The 27809-nt window shown below is 36.8% G+C and overlaps 1 long non-coding RNA gene across 1 annotated transcript in view; it reads left to right on the top strand.

Moving 5' to 3' along the window:
* Positions 1-27136, top strand: part of LOC142042348 (uncharacterized) — a 389027-nt gene extending 361891 nt beyond the window's left edge. The window contains exons 4-5 of the long non-coding RNA XR_012653715.1: positions 8121-8175; positions 26992-27136. This is a non-coding gene — a long non-coding RNA (uncharacterized LOC142042348). The remainder of the gene's footprint in view (positions 1-8120; positions 8176-26991) is intronic.
* The last annotated feature ends 673 nt before the right edge of the window (positions 27137-27809 follow it).

Raw genomic sequence — 27809 nt, 5'->3', positions numbered from 1 at the left:
CAATTGCTGATCCTAAAAGACAAAAGATGTCTTTTGTTTACTTCTGTACGAAGTTGATGGTTAATGAAAGAATAATGAAAGAAAGTATAGCACAGTACTGCTACTGTGGGAATTGAACTGTGGGCCAAAGGCAAAAATGAGACAATAAGAAAGGAAGTCTGTAGGTGTAAGAACAACGATCCTTCACCTGTTCAGGTAATGGCCACATCTTTATTTCAGGCTGACACCATTAACCGTTCTTATGCTTGGTGAGGCAGAAGACAACCCATATCTCTTCCCAAAAATACTTTCTCATTACAGCCGCCCCAGGCAATTGAATCTGAACTTGACAGAAGGAAAATCAAGGAAACAAAAGTGCCGTGTTAAAACATATATGAATAGCACAATCTAGATATCAAACACCACACTAACAATACTTTAGAACATGAGTGAATAAATTTGTAACATTTTATGATTGTGACTTTTGTCTTTTTTTTTTTTTTTTGTCATCTACACATATTGTAAAGCTGAGGGTTTTTTTAAATTATTAATCAGTCCTTTTCTGATGGACACCTACTAAAGAAGCACTTTTTCTAAGTACCACATTAAATTATGAATGAATCAATGTTATATATGACATTTTGCATTCTGAGACATTAGGACCCAACTAAGTGTCCTCAACAGTTTTGTATTTTATAGCCTTTTCGTACAATCATATTCTAACAATTTCTCTTTTTGATGGATAATTTTAGGGTTTGGATTATCTTGGCTGAGCTGCCTCTGTCTTTCTTGGAATAACTTCATTTCCATTATTGAGAAATATGGGGATTAAGAGCTGCCCTGAGGAGAAGGACTTGGGGATGTTGGTTGATAAGAAGCTCAACATGAGCCGTAAACGTGGGCTCGCAGCCCAGACCGCCAGCCCTGTCCTGGGCTGCACCGAGAGCAGCGTGGGCAGCAAGTCGTGGGCGGGGATTCTCCCTCTCTACTCATGCATTACAAATAACCTCAAGGGAATGATGTCATTAAGAACATCATGTCAGAATTCATCCAGTCATTGGTATAAGAATTTGAGAACAATTAACGTTCTGGAGGATCCAGAAGATTATTGATTCAGCTTTGCCACTGACTGCAGTGATCTTGAGAAAGATACTTGACTCCTAAGCCACTAACACTTGCTGTTGGTGTTTCTGTTTTAATTCCCAGGGTGCTGAGAATATTCTTAGTTGAACTGTATGGTTTTTGAATATGTTAAGCTAATTGGAAATAACATTTACTGTATTTTATTTCAACCTATGTATCAAAAAGCTTTCAGAATTCATATGTAGATACTTTTACTTGCTATGGACAAATGCAAAATATTCTCTCCTCTGCACAAGAGACCTGAGCAGTGCTGCTGAGGATGCTTAAAAAATTAATGTAGTTCTTGGGTTGGTGCTTTCTTGTGTCTTGACAAGATTGTGCCTCCAGCTAACCAAGGGCATGACTACTGGTGGGAAAAAAAAAAGACACACAAAATATGGAGATATTAATTTTTTAGTACCGGGGCATTGCTGTGTTATTTATATTTACTTTTGAAAAATGTCATATCAAGATGCCAAAGCAAAGGGCAGAGTGCTTTTATTTACTCAGATAAATATTAGATAACTCGTTATTAGACAATTGCTGTTGCAGGATAAAACAAATCTTCTGGAAGACCCAGCCCAGGCAGATCTGGAAGCATGTCCTAAACCAGTCTGTTGCAAGCAACAGCAACAGAGTTACTGGGCTACAAGGCTGCACCCTCATTTAGCTCTGCTATGAGACCCCTACTCTGAAGTTTTGCTTTCAGTTTTATTTATTTTCCCACCGATTCATCAACTGCCAGATTGCCTCTCTTACCTCTCCTTCCTTCAGCCCTTTCCCTGAGCCTCCGTCCCTCTGAGGTCCCAGCTCCGGCACAGCCGTGCAGAGATTTTCTTCCCAGCCTTGGAAACCTGCTCTTCGGGATGGGGGGCAGAGCTGGTTGTAGGGATGATGCCACTTCTGACATTTGCCTCTGCCTGCCCTCTGGGTGGGATGATAATTTTCTGCACAAAATCCGACAGGAGAGTATTTCTGTTATTGCATGGTAAAAACCACTTCACTTCCACTGGAAACACAGAGATCTCTGGGGTTCATCTATGCCGTAACTAGTCTTAATTTCTCCAGCTTTAAGTTCTCTGACAGGCCCTTCCAAAGCTCTGAGAAGGTAGACAAGTATTTGTTTCCTTTCTTACTTCCTTTGACCGTTTTCTAGAGTTCCAATTAACATGTTGAGTAAGAGTTTTTGGATAATAGGATTAACTCATTTCACTGCTATTCATTATTTCTCTTTCATTGCCATTCATTATTTCTTTTTCCTAAGTTATGGCGAAAACGTAAGTATGGTATAAATTGAGAATTCAGTTTCAATTTTTATATTTATTTTTCTATACAGACATCTTTGCCATCACTATTACTGACAGAATTAAAAAATAGAAATATATAATTTTCATTTGAAGAGTACTCATTTCAGAAGTCAGCTCACAACAGATTCATGTACAAAAACATAAGTCAGTAGCATAATATTTCATCATCTTATTTCATATTTAGTATCCTAACTGATAGCAGGATGGAACCAGCAATAAAAAATGCCAGCTGTTTACAATTGATCATTTTGTATGGGTTGAATTTCTTTTGGTTTATTTATTCAGTAATCCACATTTTTTTCTCAAAGTTTTGGAGTAGACGGGGTTGTAGTCAAATACAAGGAGCAAGGTCTTATCCCACAATGCACATTTCACTTTTTGGAGCTAAACAAGGTACACAGTATGTCTCATGATCACTACCATCCTGATTAAATTTTAATCCTCCAGTCAGGAGCTCACCTGAGGGTTTAAATCCTTTCAAACTGTAAAGGTATATCTGAGGATTTGATACCCTATAGACTATTTCCAAAAGGGTCACATTTTAGTGACTGCTGGACCTCAAACATTTCAGATCAGATAATGGTCTAATACTTTGATTGTCTTTAGTTAAAGAAACAATTTAAATTGCCTCAGTCTGCAAAAAATTACTAGAAGTCTTGAGAGTTCTTTTGGCATTTCTGATTTTTTTTTATATTTTTTTTTAGTTCAGTAGAGATAAATGAGTATGTATAGCTTAGAATCTAAACTATTCCTAACTGAATTTTTAAGGGACTTCAGTGTAGGTGTCTTTTAGAATAGACTAACTACAAACTTCTCAGGACTGAAGAATATATATGGACATATCTTTGCAACTAAGAGAATGAGCAAGATGATCTGTGGTGAAGTTTGTGGAGAAACACAAAAAACCAGATAAATACCAAGCAGGACAAGTTAAAGAGTACATCAAGGAATATAACAAGAATTGAGATTTTGTATTTTAAGATTTATTTTTTCAATTTAGAAAAATAAATTTCATTTTAGAATAAAAAAAAGAAATTCATTCTGCAGTTTGTTTCATATCTGCCAACTATTCAAACTCTTGACATTGGAATGAAATAAAATAAAATTTCAAAAATTAATTTAAAAATATATTTCTGGAGTATATATGCCTTGTACACACAAGAATAGTATAATGGTTAACCACCATTGCAAAAAGCTTCAAGATTAAGAATACATTCCATGGTCTCAATTGGGTTTAAAGCAGAAGTGTTTTATAATAGCAATGTCATCTTCTTGACTGAAATTATACATGATTTTTATATTGGGCTAATGCTAAATGTATGAGCATATTTGATTCATCAGTCAAGTTCCAGGCAGCTAATTAAATGTTAGGTTTGTAATAGAATGTCACATGCTGTTACCCTGCAGAACGCTTTGCACATCCCATAATGTAAATCATTTACATGTGCTGGCAACATAACTGGTCGACTAACCGAGGCCCAGATTCTCATTTCCAGGCAGCGTCCTAACGTCTCTGCATGCTTACCCATTGAGTTTTGGGCACAGCATATGGCCATGAAGTACTGCCGGTTTGAGTTTTTAACTGCTTGATTTATACATTTTGGTGTTCTATTCTCGATTATATCCATTTGCCTTTAGATGCCCCACCAGGAATAGGAGTCCTGTATGCTAACCAGTGTTCAAATGTATTATTGCATACTTGGTGGATAAATCATCTGAATTGAAATCAGGAGACTTGGTTAGTGTCAAGCGCAACTTTTTCCAAATCCATTTCATCTCACTTTGTATCACAAATGCTGTCTTTCATCTCCTTTTATAAAGCATGCTGAGAATTATGAGTAAAAACATTATTCAAGACTTATAATGACAATTGCCATTCCGTGTTCTTAAGAGCTAATAGTCTGCCTAGGGACAGTGGGAAAGAGTGGAATGGATATGATGTAGCAATGAATGCCATGTGTCCGTACTCACACAGTTGCTCATTGGCAGAACAGAGACAATTTTGCCTTGCTCATGGATTCATCTACAAGAAAGCACACTGTATTTCTCTTTTATATACTACCTTCCCAGGGAATCTGCACTTGTACTGTGCATCCACCAATAAGACTTCTGAAATTACATATGCGTGCCACTAACAGATTACTTCCCAATAGAAAGGAAGATGGACATTTTTAACTGCATGCTTGATACTCAGACATGTAATTCCTCTCCTAGAAAGGAGTTTGGCACCTGGAAGTTACACTGAGGTCTATGAGCACTGGAGGCACTCTGTATCTCGTGAAAAGTACGTCATATTTTATAGAATTTGACCTTTGTGCCTTCTTTGCTCAGAGTCAGCCCACAACATGTGTGTCTTCTTTCAATGCTATTTTTTGAGCAGGTGTGAAATTCAGGCACATTTGCCAGTGTCTGGTAGCCGTCTGGAAGACGCTGTGTGTTGGGGCATCACTTCCCTAGCAAGCACTGAATCAGCTCATCAGTTGTCTTACAGCTCTAGATCTGCTTCTTCTACTATCAAGTCAGGCTCTTTACAGCAAGAGAATAAATTAGCTTTTCCCAAACCCATTGAAAATTCTGAACACATAATAGTATCAACTCTAGAAGATTTGTAGGCGTGACTGGGAAGTCTTCAAGTATCTGATTTTTTCTTATGCAGTTGGCTTCCATTGGAAGGGTATTTTTATCTTTCCTTGGGTAACTTGAAGGTTCAGGAGCCCAGTCCATACAGAATCTTGCAGATGATCAAATACCTCTGTAGAATCCTCATGTCCTAGAACTTTTCCAGTGCCTTTTCATCTTTAGATTATTTTTTTTTTCCAAAGCTGCTTTTGTCGTAGACTTGCTTACTAAGTTCCTACTTCCTAATTTTAGGTCCTAGGATGACATTTTTTAATAAATAGCTGATCATTTGAACTGTCTAATGTAAGCACAATGAAAGTTGGAATATCCTCCCTTGCTCCCTGAGTGAACAACTTCATTTGAAAGGGATGTTTATGTATAGGATTGATACTGAACTGTAAATTTTAGATTAAGTGACCATTTGTCAACCAACATCAGAATTCCAATTCATTCTAACCATTGGAACAACATCAAGGCAGACTGTGCGACACCCATGTGACTGAAAAGTTAGATCACTTGTTAAATGGCATTATGTTAGGGGCAAGTGATTATTTAATGTCTTTTGCTTGGAGTTAAGGTAAAGGTTTGTAGCAGAAAGATATGGACCTTATTGTATTCAAGCTAGTTCACTCCTCCTAGACTGAAATAATTCAATGCTTATCAAAAAAAACAGGGTTTAGTTCAACAAATCACAACTGGCCATTTTTAATAAATAATTATACCTTAATGCATCAGCAGCTAGTTGACTGCATTGTAGTTGTTTGTGGAATAAGACATTCTAAAGCAAAGCTACCAGCTGGATATATTTTTTAAATAGTATGTAGGTATTCTAGGGTATTCACTTTTTCTTTTCTCTTTGGGAAAGCTGAGCCAAATTTTCTCATCATAGCAAAAGCTTTAACAGCCATTATAGAGTATTAAACTAGACTGAGGGTTGCGGAATAAATTCAATCAATGACTAGGTGATAGATTATCAAGGAAAAATTTGAGTTTAGATCTGAAGGCTTATTATCAAGCACCTCTTCTTAACTTCATTTTTTATTACAATGAAGAGCCAGCTGCTTTGTTCTGTTTCTCTCATGATGTTGAATGCTTTCTCTGATTCTGTTGTATTTCAAGCAAGGAGATCAGAAAGGAGATTTTGGACAGATGGTGGTCTTGACTCTGAGTTGTAATTCATATGCAAGCTCCGTCCAGAATTACATTTGTGCCATATGCACTGGCTTTTACATTCCCTTTGGAAATGGTTTTAAGTGCAGGAACAAACAAGATCTCAAAATATGTCATTTTTCCTCCCCCTATGGTTATACTAAATGCACCTCTGCAAGGTGTTAATGGACGAAGTGTCTCAAACCTTGTATCGCATCTCCATAAGTGTGAGGCCAGCCTCAGCTGCTGAGGACAAGTCTCCTAGGAGAACTAGTTATGCAAAAGATGGAAATTAACTTATATTAAGAGATTAAATTGAAATAAGATATGTAAGTTTTAGTTGATATTTGGAGCCAGATTCACTACATGAATTGTCCTCCAAAAATCTGCCCCTCTAAAAAGTAGAAAAACAGAAAGCAGGAATATTTTCCTTTTTATGAGCTGTAATATTAGGCTACTTCCTTCTCCTTTTAGTAACATGGAATGAGATGGCTGTGCTTATAATAATTCATTATACAGAAGGCAAACAGGCAAAATACCATACTCAGACAGCGCACTTATAGTGCTGTTTATATTCAAAGGGTAGAGCTTTAGCCTAAGAGCAAAATCAACCAAAGGTAGGGCAGACAGGTTAAATTAATTATTGTAAATATATAAATAGGATACAAGGCACTCACTAACTGATGTAATCAGAAAGAAAATTCCTTTGTGCAGATTACACCATATTTTACCTCTGAAGGTGATTTTTCAGTTTCCACGAAGCCTAACTGGAGAGGTAAAGCAGGCAGATAACACCATCAGGTGAGATCTAACCTTAGTTGTATTTTTAAAATAGCACCAATTATTTTAGAAGCAAGACGTCATTTGCCAGACTTCTTACAGTTTATGGGTCAAATCCTTGACTCTGTCAAAAGAGGATTAGGGAGTCCATCCCTGACAATTTTACAGGTCATTTGAGGATTTTCCAGTTACAGGTAAGTTTCGCATGTTATAAATTAACTGCTCTGGTATTTCATCACCTCTTTCACAAAAGCCTTTGGTAGCAGAGTTATAGCTACAGCGTCTCAGGGAGAATTAGTTAGCAATAATATGTTGGGATTATATTGTTACAAGAAATACCTTTTTCGTTTTCCAGTCAGAAAACTGTAATGATATATTTTTCCATTAGGAGAATTGAAATGATGGCCCCTTGGGTGTCTGCTTCAGAAGCCCTCAGTTTTACTCTCTTTTACAGAAAAAAGATAATACATTGCAGGACAGACAAGCTGATCAGTATCCAGGCTGTTCCACATTATGCAACCTATTATCTGGTAGACTTACACATGGAGAAGCATAAGTTGTTTCTTTAGGTTTCCTGTAATATGCCAACACACCTTAAGCTGCAGACGATACCATAGAGGTTGTGTCAGAATGTTAGCATTTCCTTGATAACTAGCATTCTGTGCATTTAACAAGGGGGAAAAAAGAAGAAGAAGAAAATAAAAAGAAAAAAAAATCAATTCAAACCTGATTTTCAGAAAGAAGAAAATGCTTTAAAATATATGTTGTAATCTGGAATGTAGTGGGATATTAGGTACTTTAGACAACAAGCGAAAGCTTATAGAAGAGCAATAAATGTCATAAGGATGGTCAGATGAAAGTAAAGTAATATTTTTCCTTCTTAATAGCAGAAACAACACTTAAATTATTTTTGACTTTTTTTTCTGCAGGTATTTTTTTTCACACATGGATTTTACTTGCCTCTGAAAACACCAGAGCAGTATAAAAGAAAATGTTATTTCCTTTCTTTTAATATTGTAGGGTTGAAAAAAGGCGTTTGCAATGACTTTTATGATACTGTCTACCACTGCAAAATATAAATCAATTTCATTATAATGTGATAAAATAACAGGCCCATAGACATCATTGTGGATTTATATAATAGGACTTGTTTCTGTTTTTCAGATGACACGTTCCTTTCAGGTCTTCTTGAAGGGAAATTTTCTTCTATGCATAGCAGGTAAGAAAAAATAAAATTCATGTGAATAAATATGCATCATGTATGTGACAGCAAAAATATCCTCTGGTAACTGCCAGATGTAGCATATGTCACATTTTCTGTTCCTTGAGTGCAGTGAGAAAACTAAAACTTCTATGTGCCACACACTTTTTGGGGGGGCAGGGCAGGGAGCTTTGAGGAAACCAATGGGCAGCCTCTGAAAAGCACCGCTGGTAAAGTTTCATCAGATTCTTAATCCTATTACAGCCATGTTATTTAATGCCTTTTATTAATTATCAGGATCATTGGCTTGGTTTTTTTTGTTTGTTTGCTTTTACTTTGTTGTGGCATGTTTGTTTAAGGGGGGTTGTGTTTTCGTGCATGATTTGTTTTTCTTATTTGTTTGTGGGGTTTTTGCACCAAGCTCGGCTCTAAGGACTTTATCTCACCCTGGCCAGCCTTATTGAATCTGATTTTCTCTTTCATTGAGTTGATATGCTTGAACTAGTGCCAAGTCACCTTGATCTTTAATTATTCTATTAGCAATGCTAGCATTATCCTGAATATGTGTCTTGGGAGGAGGGGGTGTGTGTTAATGTTATCTTTAAATTACTTAAATTAGCTGAAGAGAAAATGTATTCTTCTTAATAATATAAGCTGCCAAAATCTGTAAAGAAGGCATCAGTGAAGGGATAAAACAAAAAGACATTACTTCTAGCCAGTCATATTTTGTTATGTAGTTTATCATAACTACCATGGATTTTGCTAACATTTGTTTACATGTATTTTGACTGCACATTTTTCCAGCCCCCTTCTTCCTTCTTGGAGAGGAGGAAGAATTTCATAACCTCTGATCTCTGAAGTGGAAAAGATTGAAATAAATCAATACTTCATTCTTTTACAAAAGACTGTCCCAAGTTGTTCAGTAGTACTGATATTGGCTGGTCTGATGGATCCAATTGCAATACTTTGGAGTGCTAGAGATCTAAAGGGTCAAGGAAAATTAAGCCCTTTTATTAACGAAAAATTATCCCAGCAGATGATTTCTATTCTCCCAAGTTAAAACAACACCAAATTTGTTCTGCAATCCTAGTTATTCTCTGAGTGTGCATGTAAATGTCCATATCATGTAACAAACTTTTGTAATAGATAATATAGAAAAATACAACTCTTTGATCTTTGTCTATTACAAAATTGTTGTCTGTAGTAACACTGAATTATCATCTTCTGGTGTACTGTCTTGGAAGATAGTGAACAGGTTTTACCCAGAAAGTTTTTTGCCAAAAATTTTTTTCAAGTAGAAATTAAAGGTGGGGTTTTATGACAACATTTTTCTATAAATTTACGCAAAACACTTAAGGGAAATTTTTATTTGATCTGATACTTTACAATGAATTTTATCCTCGGCTGCATTAGGAGAACTGTTGCCAGCAGATTGAGGAGGTGATCCTGCCCCTCTCCTCAGCACTGGTGAAGCCACACCTCAAGTACCATGTCCAGTTCTGAGCTCCCCACTACGAGACAGACATGGACATATGTCACTATAATAATTCTGAATTTTGTATTAAATGTCTTCACTTTGAGAACATAGAGTACATGTTGTGTACTCTGAAGATTTTCAGCCATAGTAAACATATCTCCACCTGTACTACTGAAATATAATTGTCAAAATCTTGATTTTCATATACAAGGATTGGAAGTCAGTCCTCTGAACAAGACCAGAGCACTTTGAACACATGCATTTTATTTACTGTGCTTTATAAAATACACTTTCAATGAGGCACAATTTTTCCAACTAATTTTAAATAAACCATTTTATTGTCAGAGAGCAAGGAGTTGCCATAATTTCTAACAGTGAAATTTAGAGTACTTCTAGTGAAGTCAGTGGTACTGGCTTCAGTGGTGAATCAGATTTGTGTGCTTCGGATCAGAAATAAGGTTTAATTTATTATTCTGAAAATTAAGGAAGAGAGTAGAATTGGTTGTATTTTGGTGAGGAAGAAGGGATTTGGAGAGAGCAATATTTCTTTTTTTCTCTGTTAGTACAAGGTTCTTGTAAAATAGTGAAATTTCTGGGAAGTTTCTGCTGCAGTTATCTTGTTGTGAGACCAGGTTTTACTGTTTCATCAGCTCTGTCTGAAATGCCTTGTCATCAGTTTTATCACAGATGGATGCTTTTCTGAGGAAAGCTAAAAAATGATCTCTAAATTACTGTCAAAAATCCAGGTGAGGATACAGGTCAACCTGCACTCTCAGCTCTTTGTTTCCTCAAGAATAAAACTATTGGTGTCCTTTTTTAAAACCTTTAAAATGCCATGTAATTGAGGGAAGACAGGTTTGAGCCTCATTTCCGTACGGCACAATGAATGTGGATATCACACAGCTGGGGAGTTAATGAGGACAGAGGATGCTCATTGGGCTCTCCCCCTGCCTGCCTGGATCTCTGGTAACCTTGTTTCTAAAATAAACAGAATGGACATTTTTTCACAGGAGACATTTTAAGAAGTATAAACATGGTCAACTATTAGCAAAAGTCCTGTATAAAATGGTGGTGTCTAATTTCCTAGTATTTTTTAAAATTAATTTCGACCTTCAGTTTGTTCAGGTAGTGAGGAATAGCTCTTCCAACTGCCAGCTCTGAGACTTGTTTCTGAATTTGAAAACTGTTCATGGCATCCTGTGCTCTGTTGCAGCTTCTTTTTAAACTAAGCTCTTTGCTCTGCATGTGCTCTTGGTAGTGATAAGGCAAGCGAACGCTGAGGTGCATGGTATTGAGCAAGAAAAGAACAGACCTATAGGTGAGTCTGCAGGACTTGCACTGTTGTTTTCTGTTTTTACAGCGTGAACTAGCTGAAACTAACACTCAGTGGAAGATTATAAATGAAATTTCAGGAGGTTGTTTTCATAATGTACTTTGTAGACGGGGTGTGTCTTCCTGCACTTACTCTTTATATTAATATTCCAGTTGCGATTTTATAAATATTAACTGTTGATTATCATGACACATTGGTCTCCTCAAAGACAAAGGGAAATCTGCCTTGGAAAAGAAAGGAAGTAAGGTTTGAATCTCAACTCTCCTGTACTTGATATTTTTAAGCAAAAATTCTTAAGCAGTATTCCTGCACTAACTCTTGCAAACAGACCCTATTATTAATTTTACATGGTCTATGAGAAATGAATTTACCTAAATTCAAAAATACCTGTAAATTGTTTTCAAGATCACATGTAAAATATTAGCTGTATTATTCATCTAAATCCAGATTTAGTTTCCAAAGAAATAAAGAGAATAGTAAACACGTAAAGTAAACTCCTGATGGTATTTATTTCAGCCCAAGAGAAAAAAAAAAAGTCTATACCTCTATAAATCATTGCAGTTGTCCTGCAGAATATGGTTTGTTGCATAATGTGCTTAATGGCCGAAGATCTACATATAAGTAAGCATATAACATACTGTTCTGGACAGTTACAGGGTAACAGGGATTCAAGAAATCCTGCTAATGAATTGCAACATATATATAAATATAACATTCATTGTTATATTAACAGCATATTTCAAACTAATATCTAATGCTGTTTCTGCAGATGAATAAAGAAAATGCACGTGTTCTAGTGACCAACCTTTTTCAAAGGCACCTTAGAGTTATTTATTACAACAGTAATGGCAAAGTCTGGGAAATATTTTGAACTCTTGCATGGTTACTAGTTGTCTAGAGAAAAGAAAATTGATACTAGTACGGCACTTATAAATCAACTGCAGATAATATCACCAGAGACAGTACTAGAAATTATTACCAGAGTAATAATTGTTACCACAGTACCATAATAGAAATTGAATTTCTTATCTAGAGTGTTGAAGTAAATTAAAGACCTTAATGGAAGTATGCTGTTGGACAAACTCAGAGCAAATACAAAGTTGTAACAATGACATAGGGAATAACAAATCTGGGAACTAATATTAAACAATAATGAGAAGCTAATGAAGAAAATAAAGCTTAATGTACATTCATAAATTGTGCTGCTGTGAACAGCAATGACCCACACACCAATACTGTAGATGATGCACAGAACTGTGTTTTACAGCATCAGCCAAATTACCTTTATTTAAATCAGAAGCTTTCTAAATTCAAGGAAAAGTAAATAAAGTTGTCATTAGCAATGTGTTGCACTAGTGAAGATAAATTGGACACCTGGTCAATGAGCACCAGTTTAGATTTAAGATTATGAAGACCTTGCTGGTTGCTTTCTCTGTAGTTTTTCTTTAAGATAGTCTATTCACTGGAAGAATTAATACTAAGAAATGAAATGCTAGCTCTAAAAGAGTTGAGATTTAATATAAAACTATGTAATGTATTTTAGCAAAGTTGAAAAAAATAAATATTTTGGTTAGGGATCTAATTGAATAGTGAATGTCTGCAATGTTAATTCAGAAGATTTGCAAGCATGTTGTAGCTGTATAAATACATAGGTGTTGATAGGAATATGTGGATCTTAGAGAGAGAATGGTGAAATGTGGTTCCTTACTGAATGCAATATTGTTTTTACAATTTCATTATATTGGCAATAATGATGAGCTATAAGCCTTCTCAGGTCTCTATAAAGAAAGGAAGAGCACTTGTAATAAAGGGCTTGCTGTTTCTTTGAAGGAGAAAAAGGAATCTTAGATACATAATTTTACATATTTAATGTGCGTTTATTATTTTTTTTAATCTTGGTAAAAGTACATAGAAATCTATCTGTACAAAATATGTCCTACTTTGAGAAATGAAAATTTTATTTTACATTCTTCTATTTTTTTTTGCCCAACCAGGTTGTATTGTACTGTACACCTGAATAGTTCTGCCAGCTCCAGAGAAATGTACAGAGTAAAAGTTCTTAGTACAAATAAAGTTGCCAAAACATACCCTTTTCCTGTATTCAGGCTCATATGATACTTTGCAGATAAACATAAATAATCAGCTTTTGCCCCTAACAACTGGGAATTTGTGCTAGGTGTGCCAAAGAACATCAAACTCTACAAAGAGAGGACATAAAGGACAGGAAAGGGGCAGATATACAATAGAACAAACAGGACAGTAATTTATCAACAGGTTTTTGTCACACTTAGAATATTCTGATTTTAAGAGAAGGTATCACATGGGGGATTTTTTTGCCAAACAAATGAGCTTTAACTGTGGCACATTATAGTCTAAATTTCTTCAGCAGTAAGGCATTGCAATTATGCTTGGGTAGAGAAGAAACTAACTATGTCTATTATTTCTCCTGCTACTGCATAATAAACTATTGGTTTAAATCTGCATAATTTTTACAAACAAAAGAAAACAAACTTTTCTCACAAGGACACTCAAATCAGCTAGGATGTATAGAAGATTGGAATATGTGGGCTATGATAAAAATCCTCAGAAAAAAAGTAATAAGTGATGTGTTAGGGGTGAAATATTCCCCAAATGAATTCCTTTTAATAAAAAATAAATAGTTTTTATAAATGTAAGTATTTTAGAATTCTGATGTGGAAATTAGGCGCAAGGAAGGATAGAAATTAATAGAAAAAAAGGCAGATGGAATTAAGTCAGAAAAGAAAAAAAGAACTCTGAGGAAATGACTGATTCACTGAAGTTAGTCTTGTCAAAACACAAGTTTAAATTAAATCTGAAGTCTTGGAAAAAACACTAAGGAAATAAAGCTTAACTTGAATTGTTATAATTTCACATCTCACTCAGGCTTTTATACACCTTTTTTTTTTATTTTTAGAAATTAATTTGTTTCCCTTTTTTTCCTCCAATAAGTCAGATATTTGGAGATTTCAAATAGTTATAAGGGAAATGCTTACATTCTGTGAAAAAAAAAGGGACGGAAAAACCACCTTTCAGAACTTTCTAAAGAAAATATTCACTCTTTGTAGTTAATTTTGCTAAAATTGGCCCCTTTCCTCTATGGACTTGAATTCTGTCATTCCCCTGATGAACCTGCATCCTTTTTCTCATGAAGGGTTAAGAGGTAAAAAGAATCTTTTCTACTCACAGTGCTGAACATTAGCACCCTCACCATCACCAAATGGTCATTCAGAGATCCACAGGGATGATATCCTGCCCTGTTCTAGGGGAAAAAACTGTTTCCAAGAGCATTTGGGTAAAGATGGGAGGAATGAAGAGATGCCTCAACAGGACAAATACGTTACCTTTTCCTATTGCTGCTCCTCCATCAATGGTGATATCTGTACATCTACAACTGAATTGTGATTAAGGTAGTTCTGTAGCAGTTTTTCCAAGAACGCTTAGAGCTTTGATCCGGAGGAGGAGTTGAATCTCTGTTGAAGATGGGCACATGACTGGTTTCCTCTCTGAAGTACCATACACTAAGGCACACGGCATGGGGAACAAATAGGAGAAATTGGAGATCTGTGTCCTATGGTTGTTTTGACATGAAAGAGATGTGGTGGGATAGGTCATGCAACTGGAGTGCTGCATTGGGTGGCTATAGTTTTTTAGGAATGAAAGGCTGGGAAAGTGAGGAGGGGGAGTCACCCTTATGTGCAAGAGAAGTGGGAAAGCACGGAGCTCTGCCTTGGGTTGGATGACGAGCCACTTAAGAGCTCAGGATTAGTGGGCAGACCACCACGGGTAGTGTTGTGGTGCGTACTTTGATGATGACTTCCTGGCACAGAGGATTGAGGAGTGGATGATAAGAGGTGCTCTTCTGGACCTGATACTTACAAAAAAAAAGAAGGACTGGTGGGAAATCAAAAGGTTGCCTTGGCTGCAGTGCTTATGAGGTGGTAGAGTTCAAAATCTTGGGACAGGGTAGGGGAAACAAAGGCAAAAAGCAGGATCAGAGATTTGAGCTTCAGGAGAGGAGATTTAGGCCTCTTGGGGAACTGCTTGGAAGAATCTTATGGAATACAATCGTGGAGAGAAGAGGTGTCCAGGAAAGCCAGTTGACTTTCAAGGGTCACCTCCTCCAAAATCAAGAATGGTCCATCCTGAGAAAAAGAAAATCAAGCAAAGGTGGCACAAGGCTTGCATGGATGAGCAAGGAGCTCCTGAAAATGCTCAAATATGAAAAAGGAAATGTAGAGAAGCTGGAATAAGGGTCTAGTGATCCAGAAGGAATATAAAGTTACTCTCAAAGTCTGAAGGATAGGTTTAGAAAGTCAAAGCCCACCTGGAGCTGAATCTGGCAAGGGACGTGAAGGGTGAGAAGAAGGGCTTCTACAGGTATATCAGGAAAAAGATGACTTCAGAAAATGAGTTGCAATATTGACAATTGTCAGATGGTGTTTGACACAAGTCATACATATGGCATATGACATATTGTGTTATTTAACCATTCTGTAAAGGTTTTGGTAAAGTGAAACTGTTTTCTAGGCATTGAATCAATCATAAGTAGTAAGAAAGAAAGCAGACTACATTCAAATATCTTGTGAAATCTTTAGAAAATAATTGAATACTTAAAAGTAAAAGTCCACAGAAGCACTTTACCTTTTGCTCTCTGGCAGGTTGATGGTTGAATCGGTAGTTCTGAATGAATTTTGTATAACTTTGGATAGAAATGATGTATCTAATGCTAGAAATGGAATGTCAACTATTTCATAGAAGATGAAAAATGTATAGGTCATGGTTGAAATGAAGGACTAATTTATTTTGGTTATGTATTCCAAATGTGTTTTTATGTTTGCAATCTGTTCTATTACAAACCCATACATGTAAACATGCTGTGATAATTCAGTGATTCAGAGTTATAACTCAGTCTTTTTTCAGTGGGGTATGGGGTCTGTACATTTGCTGTTTCATAAACAAATCAGAGAACTCTCATGTAAACTTGATATCTGAAAGCATGATAAAAGTAAATTAACTGAGCTCTTCTTATGTACAACTTTTAGAGATATAAAATTCAGATATTTTAACATTGAAGACACTGGTAGTGTATCATTTTAGAAGATATCTTACATTGTCCTACTATTCCATTTTGGAAAAAAACACCAAACACAAGGCTTGTATTAAGCCAGTAGGGTTTCCCAAGCTGAGGAATCTGAAGCTCAGTGATAAATCTGAAGACAAATCTACTGTTTGCCAAGGCTGCAGAATGAATCATGGGATTATTCATCTTTAATTTTTAATAAGCAGAGCTGCTAAGCTTTGGATAAACACAAATGCTGATATGGGTAAACTCTGGGAAACTGTGGAAACTGAATACTTTGCACTCCTTTAAGTCAAGTTTACTCCTGAATAAAGCAGAACAACCAGAGAGCATTGTGTATGTGTAGCAGTAGTATGCGCAATGGTCAGGGACTGGATCTTTTGCAGATAGTGAAACCTCACTATTTTATAGTAGGGAAAAAGTCAATCAAGCAAAAAAAATTGGAAGAATGTGTGTCAAATGATAGGCAATCACTGTTCTGAATCTACTGGTGGTCAATTTGTTGTCTAGGGACAAAAAACATTTGCAAAAATATCAACTTCATTCATGAATATGTGCCCACCAAAAATGGTTAATGAAATGAAAGATACATTCTGCAGCAAGCAGTTAGTTTCCCTGTCATAATCATAGATATCCTGGGAGACTGTAGTATTAAAGAAAAAGGAATGTATCTTCATAACACAATGAAGAGTTGAATGTTACTACATTATACCACCGTTCTTCCACATGGCAAGGTTCACAGAATGATATGCAGTACTTTCTCTGCTGTTAATCAGACCGATCACATATGTTTCTGAATGTTTCTGAAAAACACAGAGGCATCCATACAAGCAGGAAATCTTTGAATTTCAATTTTATTCTGGCAAGTTAGGAAAGAAGGAAAGAATCAGATCAGCGACTTCTCTTGGGTGCCATTTATCAAAACAATAAGAAAGAACAGAATTAGTTGTCAGAGATATCTCCAGCAAGACAAGATAGTTTCAAGTGCTCTGAGGTGATTTTTGTAACCATTACCCACATCTTGCTTCCCCAATGAAATATTAGTAAATTATTCTCATCCCTATGCTCAATAAGCACAGAAAACAGCCAATGGGAGAAGTTACATCTTTTCTGTGGTCACTCAATTGTTTCTGTTTTTTGCTAATACATAGCCCTCAACAATCCTGGCAATTAGAATTCATTAATCCACAGTTAAAGCTACTAATGTGTAGTAGTCTTTAATTTGAGGATGACGAATTGAGGAATTTACTCAGTTGTGAAACATGTGCAGCAAATGAATAAGCATGTTCAAAAGTTGCACCTGTCTTTGAGCAAATTAAAAATACATCCTATTATGTAATTAACACGATTTTGAGTCAAATATGCTGTATACTACAAAAAAAAGTCCAATTAGCTCCTACTTCTGTATTATTTATAATGAAACTACTTGCTATTTGGCTATAATTTTCTGGGAGAGTTAATTAAGTCCAGATGATCATTTATTCCTCAAGAGAACTAACTGTTGTTCTTGTAAGGTTTTTATCGCTATTATGTAATTAGTGATTTTTGTATATATATACATACTAGGAAAAAGCCATAATATTTCTTCAGTTTTTACAGCCTTCTGCTCCCCCCTTAAACTTGTGTAACAGTACTGTAGAACAACATACTTCAATGAGAGTAGAAAGGTTCTGAAATATGAAGGTGAAAGTTAGATACACGCTACCTTTTTTGTGCACTTGAACATCACCTGCAGAGTCTCTCCAGAAGCCACCACTTACTGCAGCAACAGAAGAATAATTGTGTTGGTTACTGGTCTTCTGCAATAGAGAGAGTTAAACAAAGTAAGCCTTGTTAATGAAGGAAGTATGTGCATATTACGTATCAAAATCAAACTAGAAGACAATTAAACCGGCAGGTCTGATCGAGAGACCTTTGAACTGGAATCAATGGGGGAAGGGATGGACTGGAAGCATTGGTCACCTCCCAGAGCTATGAGATCACTGGTATTAGTGAGACTTGGTGGAGTGAGTCCCGCGACTGGAGTGCTGGGATGGAGGGCTGCAGGCTGGTCAGGAGGGACAGGCAGGGCAGGCGAGGTGGAGGTGTCACGCTCTGTGTAAAGGAGAGGTCTGATTGCACAGCCCTTACAGTCAGTGATGGGTGCAGTTCTGGGCCCCACGCTTTCAGAAGGATGAGAAGGTCCTTGAATGCGTCCAGAGGAGGGCAACCAAGCTGGTGACAGGGCTGGAGGGAATGTCCTATGAGGAGCAGCTAAGGACTTTGGGCTTGTCTACTTTGGAGAACTGGAGGCTGAGGGGCGACCTCGTCGCTCTCTCCAGCTTCCTGAGGAGGGGAAGGGGAGAGCGAGGTGCTGAGCTCTTCTCCCTGGGATCCAGTGGTAAGATGAGTGCGAATGGTTCAAAGCCGTTTAGATTGGACATGAGGAAGCATTTCTTTACTGAGAGGGTGGTCAAACACTGCAACAGGCTTCCTAGAGAGGAGGTCGATGCCCCAAGCCTGTCAGTGTTTAAGAGACATTTGGACAACTCCCTTAACAACATGCTTTAGCTTTTGGTCAGCCCTGAAGTAGTCAGGCATTTGGACAAGATGATCGTTGTAGGTCCCTTCCAACTGAAATCCTATTGCATTCTATTCTATTCTATTCTATTCTATTCTATTCTTCAAAGAATTAGTATGTTGGTTGTTTTGTTATAAGATAAGCAAGTGGCAGCTTGCCTTTCTACAGACTGTCGGAATCTTCCCAGTCTTGTGAATGCATTACCACTATTTGGACACAAACTGTGGTCTTAATTACAGCAGCATAAGAGATACCACTAGTACTGATGACATTGTCTGAGATTTACTGATGTATTCATGTTTTCTACTGTTTTATTCTATGACCATGAAAAGTATCTGTATGTCTCAGTGAAATCAAAGACTATATGGTGTTAGAATTTGCTCACTTAGCTAAAAGGCACGTTAATTACAAAACTAAGTCTTTGCTGCCCTTTCAGTTGAGAAGGAAATGCTGGATGCAGTACCTTAGAGAAAGTAATTGATACAATAGTTAAATTAATGACTGGAAGCCAACAACTTTTAAATGGAAAGTTAACAGCTCTCACTATCTGTACCTTGTATATATGTGTGCATGTATGTGTTTGCATTACAGAAAAGTGCAGTGAGTTCATAGTCTTCTGGGAGAGCTCAGTCTTCCTTTTAAGTGCATGTGAGGACATTAGCACTAAACAGAAAACTACTCTGACATTAATTTTCTAGAGAAGCCATTTTTATATGTTTATGCTTTAATATGCTTATGATAGTTTTATGGGCAAGTAAGATTGGATAGGGCATACATTATCTGACTTTAGAAAATTACATTCAGTGAAGAAGGAAGTCATGGCATGCAGAATAATTTTAAAGTATAAACTGGGTGGAAGAAAAAACAAGGGACATGGATTATAAATAGAGGTCTTTTCAAAAGACTGGGGTTTTTTTGTCTAGGCAAGGTTAGCTTTTGAAACTTGGGATCCTGCAGTTATTTAAAATGTAAATACCTCTAGTAATGCAGGTTAATTAAAATCTTTGCAAATTGTTTATTACTTGCTTACATCAATTACATCAAGAACAATGAGTCTGTTTTTCTAAGGTTTCTTCAAATGACATCAACACTGTCTAATAGATAATAACAAAGAACTGTAGAAATTGATAAATGAAGGTGAATTATTTTGGAGTTTATGGGAATTTCTGTTAAATTTCTGAATAATTAATAAGTACTTAAATAAGTACCAAGATCTCTAAATATAGGCTTAAGCTCTGTGTTGAGATATATATGTTTGGCATGTAGTTTTGAAGTAATTTTATTATCTAGAATTTGTTTTAAAACCAAGCCAGGTCATTAATGACTGAAACTGTCTGCTGTCTGTGATGACTTTAGTGAAAGGATTTGAATGTGCATAATTCCAAATCCCGACTCTCCAACGGATTAAACACAACTAAGCTGACATGATCACCTCCTCTTCAAAGATGATTCCACTAATACCTCAGATGAATTGGCAAGGCTGAAAATATTCTACCAATCCCTTTTGTCTTTATCTCTTTTGTGAATGGATGTATGACTTCTTGTCTACAAGAAGAGCTTGCAATTTCTCAGGGCCACTGGATCCAGTTGAAATACAGAAGCAGGGCAGTTCAGGCCACATGCAGTAGTAAACCAAGAACTTTGACTTCAAGTCTCTTTTAAATGCAGTGTGCATTCTTGTTTTCCTAGCATTTGAGGGAGAACAAAGAGAAAGGCATTGTGACATGGAAATGATTAATAGAAGAAACACTGATTCATAAGCATATGCTAGGTAACATATTGTGAAACCGATCCGTAATGATTTATGTTTGTTTTGTGTGTAAAGCTGGTGACACTCCAAAGAAAACAAATAATAGCTGTATAATATTAATTTATGTAATATCCATTATAAATGCACTGCAGTGGCAGTTCAGCGTGGGGGATGGTTGAAACTGCAACAGTTGGTCTTGGACGAAACGGTGGCAGAAGAAATCATCTTATAGTATGTAAGTCATTGAACTCCTAGAAGAACTATTACATACAGTTGTATCTGTACCTAAAGCCTAAATTCATTGACACAACAGAAGCATGAAATGCACGAAACTCCATGCCTATATTTATAACGGGTGGGAAGAAAATGGCTGGGATTAGGATTAAAGAGAGACACTAAGAATTTGCTGGAGGGAAAACCTGAATAGTCCTATGAATAGGACCACCCAGTCTGGAGAGCAACACACTTATTATCTAGGTTCACAAGCAAAAGCAGGATTCACATGCCACCATGAACCCCTGCTGTGGATTACATCTTTGATTTGCTGACCAGAAAAAGATGAGTATCTCAATAACTATCTATTTATTACATGTAATTAGACTACTTTTTATATTTATAAGTCTTTGGCTCTAGTCTTGCAGTTAAGACCCTGACATTAAGTCTTGCTGAATAAATCCTTTGCTTGTTTTACCAAGAAACAGGTGATGCTGAAGGCATGGTGATGTATAGCATGATGCTGCATGCTCACAAACATAGCCCACGTGGTTTTTTTTTATAAGGAAATGAAAGAATTCAAATAAAGTATAACGTAAGGGAACTCCCAAGAGAGCTACATCTGCAAATATGTTTAGCATGGGCAGAAGCTGGGAAATAATTTGTGCCACACTGCAGAGAGTCACTGATGGATGGGAGAGGGATGGTATAGCCAAGTGTCTGCATTTGGTGAGAATTCTTTTTAAAAACGCATTAACTCACACTTTTCATGCCAAAGCAGACTAATGTGTATCATATTGCAGTTCAAAGACAACCCAGAGTGCCACAAGAGGCTGTTCCCTTGAATAATGAAGCTAGTTGTGTACAATAAAATTAAAATGGGTATCTTTTCAGTTGCCTGAAATAAAGCTGAGTTAGTGTGCAATAGGCCTTATTAAAATAGGCTGACCAGTTTCATGCCTTTGAAAACACCTTTATAAAGGACATCCAGGACAATAATGGATTGTACACCTGCAACCGTTGCATCATGTATTTATCTGTAATTTAACATTGTCCTATCTGATGCTTGATGGAAGCTGCAAAGCTGCATCTTCCCTGAAATGCACTTTCAACTTACATGTAATTTCTCATTGAACAGGTTAACAGAAAATAGCATTTATTTTTTAAAAGGCAAAAACATATTCATAAAAATTCCATTAAATTGAATTTCAAAGAGCGGGTGAAATGATGTGGAGCTGAATTAGTAATTGAATATATGAAAGCAACATTAATGAGCAGATTTAGATTGGCAGCCCTGAAAAAACCAGAGCTGCCTCTTCACAAAGTAAAGGGTCATTGGCCATATTTCTTGCCAACATAATTGTTGTGTTCTGTGAAGCGAAAAAGTAGCTTTGTTTATGAGCATGTTTGACTGCTTTTTTGGTGTCATTGCCCATGAATATGCCAACAAAGATGTGAATTCCTTTTGTATATAAAAACTTTTTTCACAAATTTTATTATCTATGATAAAATACTAATAACTGAACATACCATATGACAGACAAGGAAAAAGAACAATGCTTCCCACATTTTCTGCTTCTCAGGACAAATTCCACGAGCAACTTTGAATACATGTGCTGAGATGTGCAAAACTCCAGGATGCATAAAAGCATGCTGAGTGACTCTCTATCATATTTGAAAAGTCAGGGCAGTCAGATGAAGTCCCCAGTGACTGGAGAAAATGGAATATTGCACCCATTTTTAAAAAGGATGATAAGGAGGACTCTTGGAACTACTGACCAGTCAGGCTTACCTCCGTACCCGGTAACATCATGGAGGAGATCCTCCTGGAAGACATGTCAAAACATATGGCAGACAGGGAGGTGACTAGAGCCAGCCAAGATGGTTTCACCAAGGACAAATAGTGCCTGACTAATCCAGTGTCCTTCTACAATGGAGCAACTACATCACTGGGCAAGGGAAGAGCTATGGATGTCATCTACCTGGACTTCTGTAAGGCTGCTTATACGGTCCCACACAATTTTCTTGCCTCTAAATTGGAGATATGGGTTTGATGGAAGGACTGGTAGACGGATAAGGAATTGGCTGGATGGCCACATCCAAAGAGTTACAGTCAACATCTCAATGTCCAAGTGGAAACCAGTAATAAGTGGTGTCCCCACAGGGTCTGTACTGGGACCAATACTGTTTAATATCTTCATCAATGACATCGATAGTGGGATTGAGTGCACCCTCAGCAAGTTTGCAGGTGACAGAACTTGAGTGGTGCAGCTGATGCACTTGAGGAAAGGGATGCCATCCAGAGGGACCTTGACAGGCTTGAGAATTGGGCCCATGTGAAACTCATGAAGTTCATCAAGGCCAATTGCAAGGCCCTGAACCTGGGTCCGGCAATCCCCAAAATCTATACAGACTGAGTGAAGACTTGATTGAGAGTAGCCCTGCAGAGAAGGACTTGAGGACATTGGCAGATGAAAGATTTTGTATGAGCCCACAATGTGCTCTTGCAGCTCAGAAAGCCAATTGTATCCTGGGCTGCACAAAAGAAGCATAGCCAACAGGTCAAGGGAGGTGATTCTCCCCCTCTGCTCCACTCTCATGAAACCCCAGAATAGACAGGAAAGTTTCTTTTATCCTCTATACAGTCTAGAGGGCTCTTGTCATTAAAGGTGATTGTTCACTAAGTGTTTAGTCCACTTGAAATGTTTTCATGCTTGTTTATTAAGTAATTAAGCAGGAGTTTTGCTCCTTAGCAAATGCCATTTCTTAATTAGTAAGTTAACTTAATGCAAATTGCTCCCATGATGAATCGCTATTTGCAACAGGAAAAGTTGAGCATATGATCATTAATTCTTTATAAACTTGCGATGTTCATTACAAAGTTATGCTCCACTTCTCTAAGGCTTGGGGTTTTTTTGGTTGTGTGGTTGGGTTTTTTTAACTTTATTAACAAAATAGTGATCTTGATTACTGTTTTTCACAGAATCCATGTGGCTATTAGTTACTATTCATCATAATTCATAGTTCAATAACTAATTCCCTTTTCTAACTCACCAGATATTCACTTTGTCACTGTGCACATGGATGAAAAGCACTTCCATATAATCTCAATGTCTTTGACATGAATAGCTGAGACAATATGCAGTAGTGCACTCAGGAGGGAACACCATTTGTTGTTTTAAATACAAGCAATTGTACCAAGTATGACAGAAATTCACTAGCATAGTACAAAAGTCACTAATTCAGACTGAGACCTGGCTTATCTCCAGTGATTTGAGTGGAATTAAGCCAGTGCTAAATTTGGACCATTAACTTCTGTATGGTTTCTGCTATGCATAACTTTGTACATTCTGCATTCAAACATTTTATTACCAAGATTAATAGCCTCTCTCCTATTGCATTAAGAATCCAACAGCATGACAAGGAACGGCTGGCATAATGCGAAACACATAAATGTATTAAAAATAGCTAGTTTGACACAGTGGGTTGTGCTACTTAGGGACTGATTTCAAATCCTGACTCAAGTCTATTACTTGCTGTACTGGCAAAATGTCAGAGATTCATGGGATCTCAGACAGACCCTGTCAGCTCTCTGCACACTAGTAGTAGTAGTCATACCTACTATCTGTAAATATTATCTGCAGAATATCTTTCTTATTCTAAGAAATTACTGTACAATTCTCCTTTATGATGTAACGATTAATGAAGCAATATGACTGGATAGCTCCAAAGATTTTTGGAAGGTTGTGAGATACTTAGCTTTTGATGCTACTTGGCCCCAAAGTTAACAAGATTTTAATCTTCATTGGATTAAATGAAGAAATAGTTGACTTACATGTAGGGTTTCCATTCTTTATTATATTAGGTTCCTATTTTCCTATTTATGCTATTTCACAAGAAGGTATGGTCAGTCTTGAGAGAGAGTAACGGTTTAGATGGACCTTCAGGAACATGGGAGTATTTTGCCTGCCATCACTTCTGATGGTGCTGGTGTTGGTTTTCAGTGCTGTTAACTCTGTGCTTTATCTTCAAAAAGTGAGTTGTCTTCATTTAGTTTTCAAAATGGCTTATCTGCATTGATGCAGATCCTGTATTTCTGAGCAGAGCAATGCATACCTGTAATGGTTACCAGGGAAAGAAACACAGGGTTCTTTCTGCATAAGGAACGAGCTCAAGAGGCTCACTAAAATGAGCCTGCTACCTCTCAGAGTATGTACACAGCTTTTTAATCAGTGGCAGATCAGTTCTTTTTCCTTAGAGTAAAGCCTGTTTCTCTACTGCAGCAAACTGCATGTCATCATTCATGTCTCAGAGGTAAACTACCACTGTTCCTGTTTTACATTAATTTTGCTTCTCTGTACATAACTACAGAGGACCAGGAACAAGGGCAAATCAGGCCTGTTCAATAATTCCTGTGTAGACTCTTCTGCCATGGTCATTTCTTTAAACACACATTTTCTGATAACTGATTAATTAGTTATGAAGTAATACAGCTGGTGTGCCCATTTGTGATATTGTAACGAAGGATAGCAATGTATTGATTCTTTACCTGTTTACTGTAGCGCAATTTGTGAATGTCTGTTCAATTGTAGGAGTAAAAAGCATTTAACAATGCGGTTTATCACTGAGTTCTACAAAAATTGTTTACTTCTCATCACTTGAATGAAAATAGAAATATTAAGCCCCCAATTGGCAAGACAACTATTTGGCATAGATTGTGCAAAGCAGTTGACTTGTGCTGAACTTACCTAGTAATTCATCAAAACCTCTAAAAACCAAGGGATTTATTTTCCAATACCTTCCCCTCACCTGTGTTGGAATAAAATACTTAAAATTGGAAGACTTAAACTGGCAAACCCTGCTGTAATGCACTTATTTTGCATGCACTCATCACTACTTTTGCTCTATCTGACTAATGACTAGAAAGTCAAAACACAATGTGGATTTGTTTAGGGAGGAAAGGATTCAAGAAAGGAAAGAATATCAGCAGACAGAGAAATAGGACATGGCAATATAATATCCATGCTTGCTAGTGCTTCACTACCACTTAACAAACTAAGAAAACACTCAATATTCATTGGTTTCTAAAAAATCAAAGAGTTCACAGACAACCCCCTAGAAGGTGACCTGCCAGTCTTCATTTCCAACTTACTTACTTTTGTTAAAAAAGCTGAATTAAGCATGAGTAATTTCTAAAGCGTTCTAGATAAATCTTAGTTAGCTGCAGTATGCATTTTACCCATCTGACAGTTTTTCTTTTCTATATGGCTGATAAACAATGATGATAAGTAGCATATTTTACCTCATGTTTTGCCAACTCTGCTTTTCAGAATTTTTAGTTATTTATTAATAGATATGTTTACATACCAGCATCACACATATCATCTTGACAACCATTTTGTAGGATATAGCTCTTGCTTAGAGGGTGGAATTCACATCTCCCGGTGTTTTTCCTCTTAGCTTCCATGTTCTAGGTAACATGAAAACTTGAATCTGAACTGTTCTGAAATTGATGGGTCTTCAATTGTGCACTTTTAATTTGGCTACATCCTCTCTTTCAGCTTTCCTGAAAGCAAATGCTCTTCAAATGACCTTAATTTCTAAGATGTCACCAGATACTTAGATTAGTCTAGGGTCCTGTACTGTCACCATGCCCCTTCTGTTAAGCATAAAGCCTTTTCCACTAACCAGAGAAGTTTTCTTATTCTAGATTGTGCTAGAATTCTTGTTAAAAGTAAGAAGATGAGGAATGCAACAGTTTCTGCCTAGGATAGATAGATTCTGCTCTTTGTGTCTGTGATTTAGATATAAATTCTGTAATGGAATTCATTCCGGTTTTGTCCCATTTGTGTAGCTCTCTGAACAGCCACATAAATTGGCACAGTACAGTTCATTCAGGATGCTTTATTCTGTGACGTTAATAGAACTTAAATAACTACACTGCCAAAACCATGATTCCACTCTGCTGTTTTACATGGTAAACTTGTATAACACCTGTCCTCTCAATCCATGCAAAAGTCAGTATCATTAGTCTTGCTTTTACAAGCCCTACATTCACTGGCTGTTTAAATACTATATTTATAAAATATTCCATTCTCATTGCTTGGACTAGAAAGGCAGGACATCACATAAATTGCCTCCATTAAAAATAAATTGAGATTCGTCCATCAAACTACTTTATTTCTAAAGTGAAGACACATGGAAAAGTCACTGTTTTCCAGTTTAGATTATAATTGCATGTTTTTCTTGATGGCAATAGCAGATGCATAATGGACAGCGGTTGTTTTTGCAGGAGAGCTATGAGATTTCAAGAATTCCAGAGCGTTTCCTCATTCAAATAAGCATGTGTATTTAGAGGTGCGTATGTAACATTCCCTCTTTCTATTTTTGTTTTTAACAGGCTGCCTTAAGAGAAGACCTGACCCAAGCCCTTTGACACTGGTGAAAACACACTTGTGAGACAAAGCCCTTTAGTCAGAGTTTTTTGCTGTTTTCTACAGAACAATTCCACATAAATAATAGAATAAATAAATTTTAAAAGCCACTTCAGTTTAGTGTATCTATGTGCATCTGATATTATCAATGGCATAGATTTCCTTTGTGAAATTAGTTTAATTGAGAAGCCTATTTACATCGTCCACTGCACAGAAACCTTAATATCTGTTGGGAGTGCAAACGCTGCCACCAAGAAACTCATCTTCTGAAAAATACAGGTTGGCAGATGGAGATCATTCAGGACAGATGGAGACACAGGTATTCAGTGCCTTCAAAACCCCTAATATGCTTCTTTTTAACAATCCATCTCTCTTGCACATATTATCACCTCTGGGTTTTTTTTTTTAAATATTTCCCCTTTGTGGGCTGCCTTTTTAATTTCAAATATTATTTTTGCTGCACTCTGCTTACTTCTGAGATTATAACGAGAGAAAACCACAGGATCTCAACTTTATAAGGAGTGCTTCAGGTGCCTAAGCATAGGAGCTTAATTCTGCTTTAGGAGTATGAAATAGCGCTAGATATCCAAGACATTGCACAGGACTGGCAGATATAACAGAGGATCCATGGAAGGCCTAGACCCCCCTGGAGCAACAGCTAGAGGCCAGGCAGAATACAATACATCTTAGGGAATTAATTCTGGTTTCCATTTCAGTGGAGGTAAAGATAAGAGTGTAACAAATACCTTTACATGCAAGTATTTATTTGTCTGATGAAAAGCCC

This window comes from Buteo buteo, chromosome 20 (genome assembly GCF_964188355.1).
Source record: "Buteo buteo chromosome 20, bButBut1.hap1.1, whole genome shotgun sequence".
NCBI lineage: Eukaryota > Metazoa > Chordata > Aves > Accipitriformes > Accipitridae > Buteo > Buteo buteo.
Note: the sequence above shows the minus strand (reverse complement) of the source record. Positions and strands in the feature narration are given on the sequence as shown.